The 18264-nt window shown below is 41.2% G+C and overlaps 1 protein-coding gene across 9 annotated transcripts in view; it reads right to left on the bottom strand.

Moving 5' to 3' along the window:
• The window catches only part of MAPK10 (mitogen-activated protein kinase 10), a 241583-nt gene extending 229217 nt beyond the window's left edge, over positions 1-12366 (bottom strand). For 2 of the 9 annotated variants that reach the window (XM_074950544.1, XM_074950534.1), the window contains exons 1-2: positions 12014-12365; positions 7721-7833 (exon numbers count right to left, since the gene is read on the bottom strand). The gene's annotated coding sequence lies outside the window, so the exon portion shown is untranslated. Of the gene's footprint in view, positions 1-7720; positions 7834-11355; positions 11375-12013 lie in introns of those variants that run through there. The other 7 variants (XM_074950543.1, XM_074950542.1, XM_074950540.1 and 4 more) reach the window with 6 other exon arrangements.
• Positions 12367-18264: the final 5898 nt, after the last annotated feature.

Raw genomic sequence — 18264 nt, forward strand, 5'->3', positions numbered from 1 at the left:
CAAACTAAGGTCTCCCATTTATTAATACAGCTGAGACTAATCTATTAATTTCAATAGGAGCATTGGGTAGCCTAAGGATGCACGATTGAGCCATTAACTATTTATATTCACCCCTTCGTTTGCCCATCTGTACTGGCTAAATAAAGTGATGCCCAAGTGCAGTACTAAAGAGTCCCTATAATAGATAGTGATGTTTTGGATGGAACGACTGTCAACACGAAACCATTTACATGTTTGCTTGGTAAAACAACAATGCAAAGCCATGGGACTCGACAGCTACACAGGTGGCATTCTACTGGGGCCTATAGGCATTACCCTGTGCTTGGGATACAGTCAGAGGTGAAAGTCAGTCAGTACGGGCCAGTACACCATGCCGGACCGGACCGGCTTCCCCAGGCTGGCAATTTAAAGGTCCCGAGTCTCCTTGCAGCGGCCAGAGCCCCGGGCCCTTTACATCACCTCCTGAGCCGCACTGCTGCTACCCCGGGGTAGCGGCAGCAGGGCTCTGGTGGTGATTTAAAAGGTCAGGAGCTCCCAGCTGCTGCTACTGCAGCAGAGCCCCAGACCCTTTAGATCTCCGCCCGAGCCCTGGGGTAGCAGCAGCAGCCGGGGAGCCCCTGGGACTCCACTGGCAATTTAAAGGGCCCGGAGATCCGCTGCGGTAGCAGCAGCCGGAGCCCCAGGCCCTTTAAATTGCCCCTGAGCCCCAGGGCTCCCAGCTGCCTCTGCAACTGGTAGCTCCAGGGGTGATTTAAAGGGCCCGCGGCTCCCAGCCGTGGAGCCTTTAAATCTTGATTTAAAGGGCCCGGGTATTAAAGGCCCCGCCTCTTCTGGTTGAGGCCACGCCTCCTGCTCAGGACTCCAGTGTACCACTAAGTCCTTTAAGTTACTTTCACCCCTGGATATATCAACAGGAGCTCAGGAAGGCTTTGTTCCCAAAGCCACCATAATGCCTCAGAAGGGTAATGGCTCAAAGACCTCCCTGTCCCTCCCTCCTCCTTTGCAGAGCCTGTTGCTAACAAGAACATTAGCCCTATGGAAGAGTCAAAGTACTCCCTCTCAGTCAGGCTGCTGCTCCAGCAGTAAGACATTCTTGCACATACCTCCCTCCCTCCCTCCCTCCCTGGCACCCTCATGCAGGGACTAGGCACAATCTGGCCCTCAATGTACCAGGTGAAATTACAAACAAGCCAACATGAAATTCCAGAGATATGCTGATAGATACATTCTCCTTCTTTTTCAGGGGTAACTTTAACACAGATTTCCAAAGAGAAAGCTCACAGAAATGGCTGGTTTGATACTTTCCACCCAGTGTAATAATCAACAGGGCCTGAGTAATAACTCTCTGTTTGACTGCCAGTTCTGCAATGCCCATAAATTGGAGATAGACTGTACGGGAGTGGAGAGAGATTTGGGTTTTGCTTCCCTCTTTGAATACTGCTCAAGTCATTTAATTGCATCCGAGTCTAAGCAGGTACTGCTGCCCTGGGGCGGGAAGAAGATAAAATGAGGCCCAGCCAGGGCCACCTCCCCACAAACCTAGAACTATTCAGGGGTGACTGCTACTTGGGGCACTAGTCATTCAATCACATTGAGCTCATTGATTTCAATGGGAGGCATGGGCATTCTGACCTATTGACAACGAGGCACATCAGATCTTGGAATACACCATTGCCCTACAATTTGACGTAACCTAAGAACTGTCAAACTCCAGTATACAGTACGCAACACCAGCATACAACCTAATGTAACTTCACCTTCATTTTATGCTGGTTTTAATCCTCAGTTGCAAAAACAGAATAAGAGGAAACATCTGCCAGTTGTGACCTGCAGAAATTTCAGATCCGATGGAATTACTATGGCCATATGGGGAGTTTAAGTATTGCTGCCATCTCTAGAAACAAATGGAGACTTGACTCACTCTACTGTTCATCAACTGCCTTCAAATGACTCATTTGCACATTTGATTTTGGAAGTAAGGTGGTAACTGGTTTTATTTACCTATTTTGAGTCTTTTGGGGACCTTAAAATTGGGGGAAATTCTACCATTGTGTACTGTATACGTTTTATATAGCTTTGATTGACTACAATGGGTATCATGTGGCCCTGGAATTTCACCAATATCCCCCAAAAAGGCCACAAGTTAGCTCACTAGAAAGCATATCCCTTCTTTGTCATTTACCCACCTTTGGGGTGTATTTTACACTTGTTCCACATGAAGAATGAGCACAAGATATGACCAAATACCTACATTTCCTACTAGACCACAGCTTCCAATTGGTCTGTACAACTAGCACCTGTAAGAGGCTGATTATTAAAATAAGGGCAAAAACTGAGCTTAAAAAAAATAAAAAAAACTTTGCTTTTCTGAATTTTATTTCCCTTTTCTCTTATCAGTTTGCTCTCCTGTTGTAACGGCATACTCTGCAATCCCCATTATAATCAGCATTACAGGCATGTGAATCTCTGTGCACTCAAGTTCAACGAGCAAATGATAAGAAAAAATATCACGGCCTGACACCTAGTCACTGTTTTTCAGTCTGTTGTGGATTTCTGAAAGGACATTTTTACCATTTTTTTCTGCTTTTGACGTTGGAGAATGTCAACATTTTCATCATGGGCAATAAATCCATCCAGAAAGTTCATTTAATGGAACATGTTGCATTGCTTGCTTCTAGAACAACATAAGTTGTGAGGTAAACGTAAATATATCCAAATCCTGTTCAGAAAAAAAGACCGGACAATGATTTTACTCTGTACTCAACTTTTCTAAAAAAAAAAAAAAATCATTTTAAAATGTCAATAGACAATCACCACCAGTATAATCACAATCCTTCCTACAGCCCCTTTAGAAACATTAACCAATATTTATATATGCAACCTAAGTCACTAATTACTTGAATCAAAGAGTTCAGATACAACATTTATTTGGATTAAAATCTCAGGCGCCAAATCATTTTCACAAACCACACACACTATCTCTCCCTTTCTCTCTTTCTGTCACTACCCTTTTGATTTATTTTGATCAGATTAGGCAAGAATAGTTTGATCACTGTCTAGAAAACATTGCCATTTAACTCACAAGGAAAAAGGCCAAAGTTCTGATTGAGACAGAAGAAATAAAAGTTGCAGAGCCAACTTGAGGTACTTTAAAGGGGCCTGACTTTCAGAAAGAGCTGAGCACTCCTCTTCTGAATATTAGATCCCTTTTAGCCTGCCTCATATTGTCAACCAAAAATCACTACTCACTTTTGGAAATTTTGGAATTTTTGGAAATGTTATCCTTCTCCTCAGTTTAAAAATCGTAAAGCTGGGACACAGAGAGGTTATGTGATCTACTCAAAGCCAGAGAGCCTGTAACAACCAACAGTTCTAAGCTCAAACAACTAGACCAAGTTTCTCTAATAATGGTAGCAATATTGGGGTAAGATTGTATTTATCACAAATGAGACACTATACTGGACTCTAACACAGCCATCATTTTATGGTCCCCACATCCTGCTGGAAATATTTAAAATCCACCTAATATTCTCAAGTGCTGCATTTTTCAGTTGGACAACAGATGTGTAAAAATCACATATCGCCATACTACACAGTTGATGTGGAGATTATACATTACATATTGTGGGTGTGTTTATTTATACATATTATTCACGTGCAGCACTGAAAACTCAAGTTCTCTAAACTAGCTACACATTTATCTTCTGCTCCAGGTTTTCCCTCTAGAGCAGGCAATACAATCTGTCCTAGTGTTTTGTGATAATTCTACCAACTTTTGATCTATCTATGCTGCTTTCGGGAGTTCTGTGATCAAAAGTGTGGAAAAACGACAGGCATCCTTTTCTGGTGGGCAGGAGAAGATCAGTGGTTCCCCATTTTGAGCTGGGGGTTTTTGCTAGACCCTTACACATACCAATGATGTCCGTATTCTAGTTGACTTTGCATGGAGTTGATTGTATCACTGTGAACGGAACATGCTTTTCTCTGTGGAATGCTATACGTTATCATTCATGTTAAAAAAAAATTATTGGTAGGATTTACAATGTAGTGACTCAATGCCACTAAGGAAGTAGTGAAATGTCATCTGATAAATGATAGATCTTTCTTCTCAAACTGGGAAACCTAGTATGACTTCATATCGTATACCAGCTTTTTGCTACCGTTGAAAAAGAACAAGCAAATGCAGACAGATTTTGCCGCTACTAGGCATCTCACTACACCTCAATTCTGCAAACTTTGCTCACCTTAGAGTAGTACTCTTCAGTGTGATTACACGGAACTTGCATGAACTCAATGAGACAACGCACATTAGTAGGTATTAGCGTGGGTAAAAGTTGCACAATCAGGGTCTAAACTTTAAAATCATGCTCTTCTACATGTAAGTATCCAGAATGTTTTTACAGCTCTCAGCTATGACTCCAGAATGCTGATATCTGAGCTCTGGTAACAAGTACAAAGTTTTGAGCTACTCCATATTTATATTGGTGGCTACATCTACACTGCAAGACTGACCCATGTCAACAATTCTCAGTGCCCAGGTCAACTGACTTTGGCAGCTCACACTACACAGCTAAAAACAGCAACGTAGACATTCAGGCTCAGGCTGGAGCCCAGGTTCTGAAACCCACCCCCCACCTCCCCGCCAAATTTCAGAGCCCAGGCTTCAGTCTGAGCCCCAACGTCATCACGACTATTTTTAGTCCCATACGCTCACAAGGCTTGTGCGTCTGAGTCATTTGACCTGGGTTCTGAGATTCGCTGCTACGGGTCTTTTTTACAGTGTAGATATACCCAGGGAAACCAAGATCAGTATATGGCTTACTGTGTTGAACTTTTATAAGGATACCAATGAAAAAGAAAGAGCCACTGATAGAATTAAGGGTTTTATACTGTTATGAAATATTGTAAGATACTGAGCTTAAGATTTGTGAAGGATAAGAAACTCTTTGAGGATCTTTTTTAAGGTGAATTGAAAAATACTATTTCTTTTGTTTTTTACAGTGCAAATATTTTTAATCAAAAATAAATATAAAATGAGCACTGTACATTTTGTATTCTGTGTTATAATTGAAATCAATATATTTGAAAATGTAGAAAACATCCAATAATATTTAAATAAATGTATTTTATTATTGTTTAACAGCGCAGATTAATCACAATTATTTTTAATCATGCAATTGATTGCGATTAATTTTTTTAATCACTTGACAGCCCTAATTTAAACATATCACTGCTCCATCTCAAAATAAAATAAGAAAACTCCCAAACTTCTGATGAGAGTTTTTTGCAATTCTCCATGAACAAGCCAGTAGAAAATGTCTTCTGGTTAGAGCGTGCATGCACTGATTTGTTGCAAACTGTATCTTATCTGGATGCTACAACCTTTAGAGATGTGACATGCCTTCATTACAAAATCGAAACCATACAGACTTTTTCTGGTTTTCAATACAAAACTTGATGTTCAGCCAGAGCCATCAAGAGTGTGGTAAAATTCACACATCTTCTGAGTGAATCTGGGCTTTTTTCTTAGCAAACTTGGATGAAAACCACACGACTCTGTGATTTCAACCTAAACAGCAGCTTCATCTGAATTTCTCCTTTATTTTTGTGTGTTTATTTAAAGCTGAAAGCAAAACCCATAGTTTGTGACCCATATGGATGTAAGCCAAAGAAAGTTTAGTCCAAGAGAAAGCCTACAAACTCAACCAGCTGAACTTTGCGTAGTTCTAACTGCCCATTCATAGTTTAAGAGCTCTTTTTTGGACTGGAGGAATTCAGACTAGTATACAATGTAAACTGGCTCCCTACTAAACGAAGATGAAGACTGATGTGCTTATTAACATGGACACAGAATGGCCTGCTCATGATGAAGATCACGAATCATAGAATATCAGGATTGGAAGGGACCTCAGGAGGTCATCTAGTCCAACCCCATGCTCAAAGCAGGACCAATCCCCAATTTTTGCCCCAAATCCCTAAATGGCCCCCTCAAGGATTGAGCTCACAACCCTGGGTTTAGCAGGCCAATGCTCAAACCACTGAGCTATCCCTCCCCCCAAAACTTGCCTGCAACCCACAAACTTGGAAACCAACACCACTCATTCTTCCCCTAACCCCACCCTTCCTGACCAGAAGTACAGCCCCACATTCCATTCAAGAACCTTGCTCTCATTAAATATCCATGCATCGGCAACATCAGTATTCCAATTGCCACACTTCTGACCTGATTTGTAGTACCCACCCAGCACACAGTTTCCCTATTTGAAAAACCCCTTTGGGTAAGCAGATTACAATACTATGCTAAAGACCACTGGGCAGTTTTTCTTCTGTCACCCTTTCCACTCCCCAAACAGAAACAAATTGCCTCAACTGTTTGCTATTTCAGCCCCAGTCCATATTCCTTTGCAGCAGCTCTCACCAACAATACTGAGGCCATCCTATCACACTGCGAATTTTATTATTACTATATTAAACAAGTTAGCATAACGTACTGGCTGGCATGTGTTTGTGTACCCCTTTATGCTTCATCTATAGAAGATAAGAGTCTGTTACAGCTCCTAGCTACAGAATCTGGCTTTTTAGCTCAAGCTGAGAAGACTCAGGTCCTCTCTTCTTGAGTGGAGCTTACGTGATTCCCCAGGCACAGAGTGGGACCTGGATCACACACACACAGACCATTGGCTTCCACCAAATCACAGAGGATGTGAAGATTTTGCATCTTGCAGAGCTGGTATGGTCCTCAAGGAAAACCACAGGAGATGTAACAACACACAGATCAGACAACTCATCTTGGAGACATTGCAGGCTGTACTTGTAGCTGTTGTCAAAGCTGCTAGGATGCAGTTCACAAACCTTTCTGGTATGGTCGGCTGGGGGTTGGCTTTGCCAAGTAGCAAACATATTTATGGTAAAAAAAAAATAGTTCTCATGTTTTTATAAACACTGGCTCATTTTCAAAAGAAATGTGGTTACTCATAAAATTAAAACATTCACAGGAAATAAAAATCTGGTTTGTGATCATTTTGGGCATCACACAATTAAGTAGGTTTTCCCCTCCTGCCATATAACTAAAATAAAGCCCAATGGATCAATTTAAAGAGAGACACACCATCAAGATCAAAATGATATATTCAGAAAACTTCCTTTCCTGCATTACTAATGACACCCAGGAGGATTAGTAAAACTACAAGAACTTTTAAAATCTTATTTGCCTTTCACCATTCATGCTGCTTATTTATTTTCTGCACTTCACTCAGCTCAGATGGTCAGTTTTACTGTCAATTTCACTTTCTTTTCCTCGTGGTACCAAACAAAAATATCTAAATCCTGCTGCAGCAAACCAAGGAAAATAGGATTTATGTCCAAAAAATCCCACTAAGCACTCCTCATACTGAGATTATTTAGTCACCTCAGAGTAAAAAAAGATACATAAGGTAAAAATGATAAACAATGGCATACGCATGTCCATAACAATGCATGGTTTTTATGTTACTATTGTACTGCCTTCACACCACCTCCAAAACTATATTGCCATGACATTCCAGTGCAGCGGTAATAAAGGTTTTAAAAGACAGACTTATAAGGCAGCTCTGTACTCCTATTGACTAAAAATGACCAAAAAAGATAGCATTTAAAATGACAGCTTTAACAGCCTACATGTTGGTATTAAGTAGTTTTCAAAAGAGTGTGTTGTATTTTTAAAGAATCCATTGTAACTCACCACAGCTTGTCCTATGTCTCATCTATAGGAAATGATTGAGAGGGGTCAACTTCATGCCTGAATTCCCATAGCTGAATCTGGCCTGCTGCTGGTACCAATTTCTAATGCTAGCCCTAAACACAGGGAAAAAAAACAAAGAGAAAGGAACATTGTATTTTACCTTTTAAACATGAGTTTTTAAATTGACCCCAATGCACAAAAAATGAAGACTAAAACATAAAAGGAAGGAAAATCCTCATTAAATTAAAATTCCAACATTAACCCACCATTTTGTGTGTATGATACAAGATTCTTTTATAAGATAATCACCATAGTGAGGGGATTTCTAAGCAAACAAAATAGGTTGCGCGTGTATTTGTCACATGATATGGAAGGCTGCTCCAGTCCAATATCAATGAACCCATTAAGGCTTAGGCAAAGTTTTCTAACCATTCATTCAAAATACACACTGCAAGCAGCTCAAAAGAAGATTGTACTGTGACAGCATAATAAGAACAGCACATTAAGAATCCTTATGAGAAGAGGTTACTCCTTAATCACAGGGGGCAAGCTTTTTACATCATCTTAAGGTATTGGGCCAAACTTTACACTGACTCACATCCTATGCAATCCTACTGTAGTTAATGCTTAATTCAGTATTTGGCTCCTTAGGGTGAGATCCTGGCCTCTTTTGAAACCAGTGGTGCATTTTCCATTGACTTCAAGGGGGCCAGGATTTCACCCTTGGGGCTTTTGTTTTTACCATTTGGTTATATGCCAAAAGCCAAAGTCTGTGTTCTAGTGTATCCATTTTGAACCCTGAAAGTGGGGCAAAGCAGCCCTAAAGGCAACATGTCCAGCCATGTCAGAATCATGCCAGTGCAGCCGTTCCTAACCTATCCCACCTCCTGGCATGGTCAGGGGGATTGTCAGGGCACTCAGAAGCCAGTGGCCTTTGCGGGAGCTGTGCCGAGCACTCCATAGTAGGAGCTGAGAAGCTGGCCAACCCCCACCCTCTTTTTTAAGATACCATTGTGCAAAGGAAAGAGAAAAGCATCAGAACCTACTGAACATATCTGATTAATTTTTTCTGCTCCTATTACTTAAAAAAAACCCTAAAGGGATTGTTCTTAAAGCTTGCTAACAATAATAATGGTGATGCTCTTGAGCTAAGACTTTTGTATCTCAAGTAACCGACCCAACTAAAATTTTATTGCCATCCGATAAACTTCTGAAACTAGAAGATTCGGTACCATTAAAATTACACATCTCCTCTCTCCTTCACAGTATTGCCTTTCATTTGTACTTCAATAATCAGTGTCTCAGTGCAAAGCACAAGAATACGACCCTAACATCTAATATTCCACAGTAATGAAGGTGAAGTTGTATTTTGCTTTCAGTTACTAATAAACAAGGTTTCTACATTACAGTAGACTATGTTACTCTAAAAGATTCTTTTTCCCCTAAGTCTCTGTCCCCAAGGTGGGGGTACTATAGTAAGAGGGGCGGGGGGACAGCAGCTTGCAGCAGATACATCATAGCTTTGGATTAGTGCCAAATCTACCCACCATGTGTGGGAGGAAGTATTTTTCTTGCAGGGTCGCATGGAGCTTCAGAGAACCTGTAGCAAGGGAAGCAGAGAATGGATAGAAGCAGGAAACCAATTTGCATTTGTTTGTTATTCTGGTTCAGCGAAATCTTTTTTTCCTTCCTGTCTGTTACCTCAATGAAGAAATAAAGCAGCACGAACGATAGCAAAGCAATGATTAGATTTTTTTTTAATGTCATCATTTCTACTAGGGCTACTATGAACTAAAAATGTGACCTGGATAATCCGAGGTTTAAGTGATTTGGAGCGCTCTCCACTCTGAACAGCACATCAAAGCCTTGCTTTGAATTTAGTTCTCACCAGAATGATGTTTATAGTTCTTGCTATTCAGGAACCATCTAAAGAATGGTGTTCTTTTGCACTGCATTGTAGTTTACATTTACGTTTTAAAGCAAGGACTTTTTTCTTAATTCTGTATTTTCCAATAATTGGATTTTTTTTAAATAGTGTATGTGTATGCGTAATAAAGGAGTCTGATTCTTTTGAGGCCTGCTTTTGCTCCCACTGAGGTTAAGGAGAGTTTTGCAACACAATGCAAAGCAGGACTGGGCTCTATAATATTCCAAAAGGATAACACAAAGGGAAATTTGGTAGATCTCTCATTGTAATATCAAATCTATCTTTCAAAAAAATCAACACTTGAACAATATCGTGCCTTGCAATTATTGACCAGTACTATGAAATCATTAAATAATGGCTGCAGACATGCCAGAGACTGACAGCAAACAACACATTCACCCCTGCTGGGATCTGCTCATAAACCGACCCTTCCAGCACATACACACTTCTCTCAACAACAAGAGAAAGGTTCTCTAATATCAAGCATGCAAGTAGAGTCAGCTGAAGGCAGCTAATATTTCACGTTAAGTGCTTTTTGCCCTTATCCCCTTTAGAAATGTTTCTGGAATCATAAAGCTCCTCAATAACACCATACTAAAACAACAGGACCCTAACAAATTATCCTGCTGCTGTTTTAGAGCAAGTGTATAACATTGCATGTATGTGAATATGAGAGAGTGGGAGAGAAAATATACAGTTTAATGGCTTTCTGAGGTCCAACCATGTCTGTGATTCACATTTGTGTTCCCAATGGAGAAAAATCAATTGCCCCATCCAACAAAAACAGGTATTTTTATGCCACTTTGGGGTCTAGAAAAAGTACCCAGCAGGCAGAAGGAAAACCAGGGAAAAGAAGGCACTTTACTGGAGCATATACTACGCAGTCACCGATACTGACATGTTTTGAATTAGGGTCAGAGGATCACGGTGTTTATACATCTCCTTATGTCCAGGTAATCTGAATCAAATGTGTTTGCATGTGGCGGAACATAACCCAAACAATTCCAGTATAATGTACATGCATGCTCTCACTCCTCCACCCCCCGTTTTTTAAAAAAAAATTAGCCATGCATGACAAAATATCGATGTCCTGCAGCCAGCTCATTTCAGAGAGGATCCTTGATTTGACAATGCATACTATGTTATTTAATATTTCCCCATAAAAACGTTCCCTCTGTGTCTTCATTTCCCTTGGTAAAATCTGTATTTATATTTTGGCTTGGGGTTCATCTTTCACCAGGTCTCTTGCAAAAGTCACACTGAACAAATCACAGAAGGGGAAGGATGCACTGAGGATATGGTGAGGCTATGCAGTAAAAAGGAGCCCATGTAAACAAGCTAACAATCACTTAAGGTACAAGCCCATTCAGATTCTCCGGGGGAACAGGTTTGCTTATTAGACATGGCTGTGCCATTTCACTCTCCAAGGGAAATGCATATTATTTTGTAATAAGCCCCCCTTTGCAAAAGAAAAAAGCAAAATAGTTAATTCTGTTGCAATAACTCTGCTGCCAGAGCTGCGTGAGGATTTTTCCGTAAAGCTACATTGATTTCACTGCAGTCGAAAAAATTGTTGGATTCTCTTCTGTACCATACCACTGGGCAATTATTTTGCACATAATTTTTCTAAGGGCTTCTGGTGTTTCTATAAAATACAGCAGTTTTTGTTTAATTACATCTGGAAGTCATGCAACGGAGTAAAGCCTACCTTAAGAGACCACTTCCTTCAAGACATCCCTCCATCTGCCTACAATTTCCATCAACTACCACACACATCCCAACACCACAATTTTTCTGACACACTCACTCTTCCCCCCAGACCATCTTTTTTTTTAAATTTAACCCCTATGCAAAAGGCCAGTTCTTTAAGCTTCTGGATCACAAAAGGTGTTTAGTAACAGCAATTCCTTTTTAAAAATGACTATACAGTTATTTTATATAGCTCTAGACCCATACACACCCAAACAAAATGTTTACGTTGCTGAATTAAAAGCCAAGAGTTATCTCCCAAAGAAAGCCCCAGCAGTTTCAGAGGTAAGGAGGCTGAGTACAGCCCTACTGTTTACATGCACCAGCTGTTAAATCACTATCACCCCATCCATGCTGTGCCTCTGCACTGCTCCTAAAACCACCGGTCACCTAAACAGCCCGAAGAGAAATGTTCATACACACCCAAAAACAGGAAAATGATGGTCCTCCGGCCACAAACTCTGTAACACTGCTGCCTTCTTGCATCGGTTAGCAGTTTACTTCGTTAACCTGGCTCTCTCTCTCTCTCTCTTTTTTTTTTTAAATCAACAATCAATATTCATCACCCCACCCTGCAAAGGCAGGTTAGTCGTAGAATATTAGTATCAACCACCTACCATTCCGTGCCTGCGAACTATGCTCCCGGTACAGCAACCCTTCCCTCAAACTGCAACCTTACGTGGTATTTTTAACCACATTCCAAACTGAGGAGGAAGAGATGGGGTATTAAAAAAATAATAATAATTAAAATGATGGGCAGGTGACTTCAAGGCAAACCAATTTTTTTAAAAAGTGTACTAAATAAAATCCCTGGGGAAAAAAATAAAGCAGAGGGGGGAAAAGGGAGGGGAAACATATGATAATAATGAAATAAAAGGGGAAGAAAGAGTGGCTTGCTGAATCACCCTCTTTCACTGCCTGGAAACCATTGTGCAGCGTGATGCTGGCTGTACCATTGTGGAACCTACCAGAGGAGACAGGCAGAGGGCTTGGGGAATGGGGCTGCTATGGCAACTGAAAGGAGCACACGTGACGTCAAAGCTCAGAGGTCTCGAGGGTGGGGGGAGAGAAAAAGAGAGAAGAGAAAAAAGTCAGTCTAATCTGCTGCTACTGCTACTGTATCTCCCTGTGAATCAGGGGCTAGAGCAGACTGCAAAGGGAGGTTGAATAGCCTTCTGTAGCCATTGCCAGCACCAGCAGCGCGGGCATCTGCAACATCAGGGAGCTAGCCTGTATAAAGAGTAGGTAACAACAGAAAGGATTCACTTCACGCAGCTCTGACCTCTCGTTTGCACTGGCTGCTGCGCACACAGGGATCTATGCAGGGAACCCAAAAACACACCTTTTGTGATCCATTCGAGCTTTGTGCTCAAATAGCTAAACTACAACAAACAGCAGGGAGTTACTCCCTTCCCTATACCATCCCTTATATAAAGAAGCATAGGCAAGTAGTGCATCTATGAGGATAGAGCCTCTAGGGCAGCACCACGGCTTTGTTCTTTGTTACCAGTATGCTGTGCCTTTTAGCTGGATACTCAGGATGCCACCGTTGTGTACCTTGCAGCTCAAGATAGCCAGTTGGTTGGTAGATAGATACTAGTGTAGTTCGACTTGACAGACTTTGTTCAGATTTCTGGAGTCTTCCAATTTAGGGGTTATGCAACTAGCACTGTCAAAATAGTTGCCATTTGAGGCACATTTGCTTTACATGTCTCAGCAGTTGCTCTGCCCTTTTGCTGTTCAACAGCAAGGGGAAAGATGGTCTTTGGTTAATGCACTGAACCAGACCTCAGGAGGCCTGGGTTCAACTCCTGGTCCTGCCACAGCCTTCCTGTGTGACATTGGGCAAGTCATTTAACCCCTCTGTGCCTTAAGTTCCCATTTTCTAAAATGAGAATAGCGTTAACTCTCCCTCCCTTTGTCTGCTTAGATTCTAGTCTCTTAAGGACAAAAAGTATCTGTTTGTGAGTTTGTACAGTGCCTACCACAATGGGACTCTGATCTCAGTTGGAGCCTTTAGGCACTTCTGCAATACAAATAATAAAATATAAGATATACAAGCAATGTATTGAAATCCTTCATAGTATTTCATTTCCATTACAGAAAGAACTAAACTGCTGTCACAAAGAAATACAGGGTCAAATATAATGTGAATACTCCATACACCCTAATGGATTTGAGTAATTTTCTAGCCATCACTGCAATCTTCTCTTCTACTAGGGACTCTACTCAATACCAGATTATTTTAACTCAGACCAATATGTTAACTTTGAACTTTGCTATTATATCAGAGATACCCGGTTGCCAACCAAAACAACAACTCGAGTATGTCATGTTTTTGCTAATTATGAGTGTTTTTAAGTGAACCATTAGCATTCATAGGGCATACACAGGAAAATCTGTGGCAAACCCAATGTGAGGATTGATGGGTGGTTCCTTTTTGTTTCAGTAACGTGATGAGATATTCCTTTGGATTACCCAAGAATCAGACATAAAGTTAGCTGCAGCTCATGCATGCCAACTGCCCATGACAATCATTGTAGCACTTTGCAGTGGCTTACAAAGTGACAATTAAGCATCATCTCCACCAGCACTACTCATCCATTACCAGTGCATACTGCAAGGTGGGTGAGCTTCATGTATGGCAGAAAGTACTGAAAGGAAACAGAGGGAAAGGGTGGGAGTTTGGGAATAACTTGAGAAACCAACTACAGAAGGTAAGGTGGGCATGACTGCATATCAGGGACAGAACTTGAGACCTGAAGCAACCAACAAAGAATACATCTCTTATTGACAATATTGCCAACCCTAAGTCTGTAAACTGAACAGAACTAACCTGCCACCTTTATTTTCACTGACATTAGATCTTATTAAAATGTTCAGTATCAAAGAGGTTTCCTCCAAAGAAGTTTCCACCTCAGCTGAATGTGACTTTCCTCATCACAAGCCAATCACGCTACCATCCTGTATGTCACTCAGGCCCATAACCTGAGTGTCCTCTTCAACTTGGACCTCTCTCTAGATTCTCATATCCAGGCTATTTCCAGGTCTTGCTGATTCTTTCTGCATAACATCTTTAAGATACAGTTTTCTTATCCAGCCACAGAGCCAAAACTTCTCCACATCATCATCTCATGTTGCCATTACTGAAACATCCTTTTCTCAGGCCTTGACTAATCCAATCTTTCCCCAATCACGTCCATTCAGAATGCTGCTCCAAAGACAATTTTCCGAGCCCGTAACTTTCACATCATCCTTCTCTTTGCATCAGTCCACTGGTTCCCCCTTCTCTCTATTGCACCAAACATAAGTAGTTTGTATTCACTTTCAAGACCCTCTGCCCATCCCAACCCTACATATCATCCCTAGTTTGTTATTTAACGGTCAACACTCGCCTCTAACCAGTCCATGAGGCCAGCTTCCTCTAGCTACAATACTTGTTAAATTTTCTACCAAGCACTTTTGTGCTTCCTCCCACACTGCTCCTCATGCTCGGGAGGCTCTCCCCATAAACATCCACCAAGCTTCCTTATTATCCACCATATTTAGTACACAAGCTTTCATCCCATGCGCATGGGAAATCTATCAAAATCCGTACAGCTGCTGTCACCTCCTTTTGCTTCAAATACCTCCTGTAGACTTTCTTAGACATGATGCCTACATTACACTGCATTCTGACAATAGCGAGACAGGTGGGACTAATGATTATTTAAAATGTGCTCACTTTACTGATCTCATCCTCTCCACCCTATTTGTCAGTTTCATCTATTGCAAGTTATCATAATCCTATACTGTGAGTTCTCAGAAGCAAATTCTTCCACAGCATGTGTCATAAATATAAAGGGAAGGGTAACAACCTTTATATATGCAGTACCATCAAATCCCTCCTGTCCAGAGGTACAGAATCACTTACCTGTAAGGGGTTAATCAGTTCCATTAACCTAGTTGGCACCTGACCAGAAGGACCAATGGGGAAAGAAGATACTTTCAAATCTGGGGAGGTTGGGGGGGCGGGGGGAGAAAAGCTAGCACTATGATATTTCATTAGGGTCCCTGGGCACTACGGTTAATACAAATAAATAGACCCATCTATTGAGTTCCTCTTTAAACATAATAGGTTAAACATGTTTGTCCTTTGTTTTATTCAGAGATAAAGACATGGTGACTCTATACCTATGAGGTTTTAGAGTGACACATCACCTGAGTACAACAGGCCACAATTTCAGAAGCAATGTTGGAGTGAAGCAGATTGGCTGGAGAGTCAAAGCTCACAGCTCTGTTTTACCAGAGAACTGCTGTGTGGTTATATGTAAAGTCTGCTGCTGATTCTGTTATTACCTTCAGCAAAAAATGGTTAAAAGCAAAGACTGTGTGTGTAATAAAAATAAAAATAGGCTAGAAAAGAGTAACTGGAGCCTGCGTCCAGTAATTTTTCCTCCCAACAAGTGAATAGCCCGTTACAAAAGTTCAAGCTCTTCTTCACCAATCAGAAGCCAGGACAATAAAATTGAAGTAGTATTGTCTAGTGCACAGGCACTCAGCTCGGACTTTGAAGACAAGGTGCCATTTAGGCACCTAAAGACACACAAGCACCTAGTAGAATTTTCAGAAATGCCTAGGCACCTAATTCCTGTTGAAGTCTCCCTTCCACTATCTATGGGGGGCCTCCTAGGGATGACCCACTCTTCCCTTCTCCTGCTCATTGAATAAACTCAACAACGGCCACTGCTATTCATCTTCTAGGCCAAAATTTCTAATCGCATCAATTCAAAGTTTCAATGTATCATTTGTTTCTAATCAAAACATATTTAAAAAAATTCCCACATAATTGACACTTTTTTTTTAACCTCGGCTCTACTACAAACCAAAAAAAAAAAAAAAAAAAAAGATCATCCACAGAGAGTCCTTCCCAAGTTTTACACTGAGCCCCGGGACAGTTTGGGCCCTTGTCCTGCAAAGAGGTGTGTTCCTAGAAATACAAGAGCCAGTGCAAAGCCCTGCTGAAGTCAGCTGTGCTCTGTTTCCTGGCCCATTTACAAGCCACGAAAAAAGACTGGGAAAGAAAGAGCCTACGCTCTTTCAGATGTAGCAAAGGCTTCAGAAAGTAATTAGGGTATTTGTCTTTTGAACAACCAAGCCAATAGAAAATTGCATCTTCCCAAATGCTGGTTTTTGTGATAAAGGAATTGTGCTTCCTACAGGCAGTCACAGATTTATCAGCATTTCACTTCACACACATCTGTAGCAATTACAACTTGCTTTATGCAGTGCCTTGCTGAAATGGCTCTGTGGCTTGGCTAAGGCACAGTAAGATCCTATAAAATGTATCCTGGCTTGGAACTGAGCTCAGGGTGATACTGCAGTGGCCAGATATAATGTGAAAGCATTTTAGCACTCTTTTTTCTTTTTCTGGACTGGACCCCACAGGGTCCAGTCTCCCACATTACCAGGCTCTTTAAAGGTCAGGGGTGTGAAACTCACACCATGGTAAGCAAAGGGAACAATAAACTGAATATAGGAAGGGTTGTGGGGAAGGCAAATGTAATATCTCAATCCTTTCAGAATATCCTTTTCAGAATGTGGGGGTAGGTAGGAAGCCCACTGACTGCAAAATACATTCCTTATTGAATTGCGTGCTTTGGAAACATCTGTGTTGACTTTGTGCTTCTAAAATAGACTTACTGGTAAGGCAAAACTTTGCACAAAAATATTCATATTTTATATTCAAAACAATAGGTTCCCAAATATGCTCTTCTAAATTTTGTAGCCCAGCAAATGAATGGGTGAATAGACATCTGTTATATCCTTTTTGTGGACAGAAAGCACTTTCCTTTGAACTCGATCTTCCTACAGCATATCTGGAATTGCTCATATCCAGTACTGTACCACGCATATAAAAAGAGAATACACTTGGAATACAAGAAGATAGGGGATTGGATGTGAGATTCTCATTCACACTCAGCTCCAATGCTTGTTCATACATTTAGTTAATAAAACTGATAGATGTGGATAAATGATCAATTCCTATGCAAATAAAGAGGCAAATCAGCTGTGTCTTTTGCCCACGATCAATAGATGTTATATGCAACTCTCCCTCCATAGATGGCATTATAAAGGAAGTGGCAACTATGAAAGCAGCAGCTGTGCCAGCACTGGAAGAGTGCTATTGGCATGTCTACATTGCAATCCAAGGGTGTAATTGCAGTTTACATAGACGTACGCAAGCTAGCTTAAATACTGGAGCGGTAATGCTGCAGCTGCACAGACGTCAGCGTGGGCTAGCCACCTGAATAATTACCTTCCGTTTCAGGACAGCTTGTACAGCCCCCACTGAAATGGGGCTGCCATGGCTTCACCACTCTAGCACTACAGCTAGCTAGATTAAAGCTAGCTCAGCCATGTCTACACATTCTGCAGTATAGACATACTCTTTGATTCAGTCAGGAAACAAGGTAGCATCTTTGTGTTCCAGTCAGTGATACAGGATGGAAAGTGGGGAGAAACACTAACATGATTTCCGGCCACACAGCCACTCCTCTGATGGATCTCCTAGTAGAGGGCAGACAAAAGCCTCCTGGAAAATGGACCTCTAAAGCATATACTGCTTTAGAGCCTGATTCTGCTCCCACTATATAGTCTGCAGCAAAACACCCATGGAGTACCACTACAGCAGGATTATGAACTACACCATTGGTTGACACTCTCCTTAGTTGCTAAAATCAACATTTTCAGTTCAACCAGCTAAAATAAAAATTGAGAGGATAAACTGATAATCAGCCAAGACTAGGAAAAAATTTCCCATGTGGTGTAATATTGCAGTCAGAGCACTGATCCGAAGCCTGTGGAAGTCAGTAGAAAGACTCCCATT

This window comes from Natator depressus, chromosome 4 (assembly GCF_965152275.1).
Source record: "Natator depressus isolate rNatDep1 chromosome 4, rNatDep2.hap1, whole genome shotgun sequence".
NCBI classification, from domain to species: domain Eukaryota; kingdom Metazoa; phylum Chordata; order Testudines; family Cheloniidae; genus Natator; species Natator depressus.